Consider the following 4,256-nt stretch of genomic DNA (forward strand, 5'->3'; position numbering starts at 1 on the left):
CCTGTATCTGACAGTATTTCTCTGCTATTCATAAGGTTTTCACTGACTAGCGATTCGGAAGTAGTTTGTCACTCTTTCTTCTTAGTCTGTCTTTGTCTGGAAGCTCATCTGAAACCCGTCCACCATGTGTGACCCTGCTGGTTATTTAAAATACCGGTGGCATAGCCCTCAAAAGCACAGAACTCAAGCCACCACGTCATGACAGAAAACTGGATAAATCAGACTGTCTTAAATGGAGGGAAGAACTAATGGAATATAAGGTAACCACAATGGGATTGGGGTGGGGGGTTTACTTTGGGTGTCGGGGAAGGCAATACAAGAAGGGGGGAGGAGGCAGAAGAACAAGATAGATAGGGGAACACTGAGACATGTTTGCATGGCCTAGTGGGACAGAGGTAAATAGTGATGCATACTCAACCTTGGAACAACAGGGCTCTGGGATACAGGGATCTAGGTATAGTTTGAAGAGGGTAAATGATACTAAAATCCTTGACTGTCTTATGAATATTAGTTTCCCTTGCCTACTGTTGTAAAATAGTACATTAATCGTACAATTTCTGAAGAGTAACACCTGGTTATTATGCATCACAGTTGCAGTTGTGGAATCACATGGCTGGAAGGATCACCTTGACAACCAGGGGAGACATTTGAGGTGAGTGTGATTCCAACAACAGAAATTAGTGCCTCACAAAATCTCAGGAGGTGTCATAACATCAAAATACACTGAAATGAGGGGGCTCCAAATAGTTCATGGAGAACTCTATCGTCTTTCAATTGCATCATTATGTGAACAATTTTGATTGAGTAATTGCTGGACAGAGGAAGATTGCATGTGCATTTACTAACAGTAAAATCTCTTTCCTTTTAAATTGAGAGTCAATTAAGAAACTGTCAGTAGTGTGCCATTCAGATATGGTGGGAGCTTGCACAGCTCTAAATGTCTGTTGACCTCCAGAGTCCTACAACATATCCAGTGTGTGATGTAAGACTTGGTATCCATGCAGGTGTTAGGTGTTGCAGGAGTGTGTAGAGCGACACCGTTCATATTGGTGGTTTGCTCACCATCCTTGAATGCAGTACCAGTGATTGTTTCTTCATCAAATCAAATTCTATTAAAACAACAGTTTTGATTGCTGTGCAATCTGGACACTTCTCTCATTTATGTTGGAAATTGCTGAGTTGTTCCAAAGCCCTGACGCCAACTGATATGTATGTGTTGTGTTTGCCGAGTCAGTTCTGACTTATAGCAAGGAGTGGCTGCTGACTCTCCAAGGAGTGGCTGTTGTTACATGCCATGAAGTCGTTCCACATTGCAGTTCAAATCTAGCTTGCTACCTAGGGTTAATCCTTCATCCGGACCCATGTATATATATATGTGTATGTGTATAATCCTGGCTGTAAAATGATGGGTTTAGTGAAAACTCACGTAAGATCGTTTTCATGAACATAAGTCAGTGAAATGTTTAAATCATATTTCACTTGACACAATGAGCAGGAAGACTTACACATTGAGGGAAATGGTAGTTGTTGTCCTAGATGACTCTTGAGACAATTCAGGGAAAAGACATGCATATTCACTGTGTTTGGTAATGCTGTCTTAGGACATTTTTTTTGCAACAAGACAAATGACTATTTTTTCTTGTCTCCTTGTTGACAGTGGAGTAGTTTGCAGAGGACACCATTGTTTTACATTTACATTTCCTGTTTTTAATAGAACTGGTGCAATCAAGAACCTGGGTGAACGTTCTGAAGGCAACCAGTGTGGAGAAACCTCCAGCCTGATTCCTGGTCTTTCTGTGCACCAAGTAGATCCCACAGAAGTAGATCCTTTTGAATGCTGTGAGTATGGAGGAGCATTCCTGGATATTGAAGGGTATGAATTCAGCAAGTGGATGGAAATTTTCTGTAGTTTCTCACCAGTTAGGACACCTTTGGAAGGTCATCAATCCAAATGTAAAAAATGTTTTAGATTGCATACTAGTCCTTCATCTCTCATTTTAAACAATAACTCTCATAAGAGAGAGAAGCCTTCTGAATGTAAGACAGAAAATCCCGAGGCTTTCTCCCTCACTCTACATGTAAGTAGTCACAGTGGAGAGATGCCTTGTGAATATAAAGAGTGTGGGGAAACTTTTAAGAGATTCCTCATACCTGAGTGCACATAGAAGAACCCACAGTGTAGCGAGGGCCTATGAATATACGGAGTATGGGAAATTCTGTACTCAACTGTCAAGCCTCACAACATGTAGAAGAATCCACAGTGGAGAGAGGCCCTATGAATGTAAGGAATGTGTAAAAGCCTTTACTTCTTCCACAGCCCTCGCTGCACCTATGCGAATTCGTAGTGGAGAGAGGCCCTGTGAATGCAAGGAATGTGGGAAAGCCTTTCTACGAGTGTCAAACGTCAGAACACACAGAAGAATCCACAGTGGAGAGAAGCCCTATGAATGTACGGAGTGTGAGAAATCCTCTACTCAAAGGTCAAACCTCAGAAAACATAAAATAATCCACAGTGGAGAGAGGCCGTATGAATGTAAGGAATGTGGGAAATCCTTTATCCGAGCGTCAAACCTCATAATACACAGAAGAATCCACAGTGGAGAGAGGCCCTATGAATGTAAGCAGTGTGGGAAAGCCTTTACTCAACTGTCAAACCTCACAAGACATAGAAGAATCCATAGTGGAGAGAGGCCCTATGAATGTAAAGAGTGTGGGAAATATTTTATTCAACGGTTAGCCCTCACAATACATAGAAGAATTCACAGTGGAGAGAGGCCCTATGAATGTAAGGAATGTGGGAAAGCCTTTCTCCGAGCATCAAACCTCAGAACACATAGAAGAATCCACAGTGGAGAGAGGCCCTATGAATGTAAGGAGTGTGGGAAAACCTTTATTCAATTAGCACACCTCACAACACATGTAAGAATCCACAGTGGTGAGAGACCTTATAAATGAAAGGATTGGGGGAAATCCTTTCGTGGACTCACACCTCATAACACATAGAAGAATCCACAGAGGAGAGAGGCCCTGTAAATGTAAGTAGTGTGGGAAATCCTTTACTCAAGGGTCAAGCCTCACAGCACATAGAAGAATCCACAGTGGAGAGAGGCCATATAAATGTAAAGTATGTGGAAAATCTTTGGTAGGTACTCATTCCTCTGTAAACATACGCAGACTCAGTGGGGAGAGGCCCAATGAATGTAAGGAGTGTGGGATGGCCTTTAAGCATTCCTCACACCACATTACACATGTGCAGACTCACAGTGGAGACCTGCTTTAATGAGTGTACACGTTAAAGTGTTCAGGCAGCCCTCAATCCTCACTAGATATAGAAGCCACACTGGAAAGAGGCCATATGAATGTCAACAGTGTGTAAAAGTGTTTGTTTATGCCTCAACCCTCACTGTACATATGATATATCGTAGTGGAGAAATTCACTGTGAATGTAAGGAATATGGAGAAATGAATCCTAGTTGTCCATCCCTCACTAAACAAGTGAATTCATATTTAGTTAGCAGAGATCTTATGAATGTAGCCAACTTGGGAAAGTGTATGTTTGTTACTCAGACCTCACTTCATATTTAAGGATGCACAGTGGAGAGAAATGTAAAATTAATGTAAAGAACCACTCATGATCCCAAAAACTTGCCATGATTCCAAAAAGGAACTCTTATCAGTGTAAGGAATGCACCAGAGGGTTTAGATGCTTAGCACACTACAATGAGGAGCTCTGCTCACTGAAGAGAAGGTCGCTGTGAGTGTGAGGAACATAGGGAAGCTGTTACTTCCACTCACGTATCACAGCTCAAGAGTTGAGAGGTTGTGTCAGAAACTGGATGTTCCATCCACACTGTGATCATGGGACTCTGCCATGAAACAGCGCTGAATGTGAGCAGAGATTCTCAGTGACACATGACAGCGTGTTTGTAACTGCAGGGATGTGTCCTCATCAGCTGTGCAGACTGCCTCTGTTCATGTGTCATTTTGATTTTCTAGCTCTTGGGCTATTATAATACAAACAATGACTGACCTCGATCAAATGTGAGTTTTCTTTTTCTTTTTTTTTTTTTTAAGTAGTCTTTTACTGATGTAACATGTCATGTGTTCAGTTAAATGTACTGATTATGTATTTGGTTTTAAGATTTTCATTTTTGTATTTAGTACATATCTTTCCATTCTGTCCTATTATCAAGTCCATTATTTTAACCTTTTAATTAGTAAGGTTCTGATAGAACAACAGTTTGGGATTCCCAATA

General features: G+C 41.3%; 1 pseudogene; it reads left to right on the top strand.

Moving 5' to 3' along the window:
* Window positions 1-2,331: 2,331 nt before the first annotated feature.
* Window positions 2,332-4,029, top strand: LOC102831854 (annotated as a pseudogene).
* Window positions 4,030-4,256: the final 227 nt, after the last annotated feature.

The sequence above is a fragment of the Chrysochloris asiatica genome, unplaced genomic scaffold (assembly GCF_000296735.1).
Source record: "Chrysochloris asiatica unplaced genomic scaffold, ChrAsi1.0 scaffold00446, whole genome shotgun sequence".
In the NCBI taxonomy this organism is placed as follows: Eukaryota; Metazoa; Chordata; class Mammalia; order Afrosoricida; family Chrysochloridae; genus Chrysochloris; species Chrysochloris asiatica.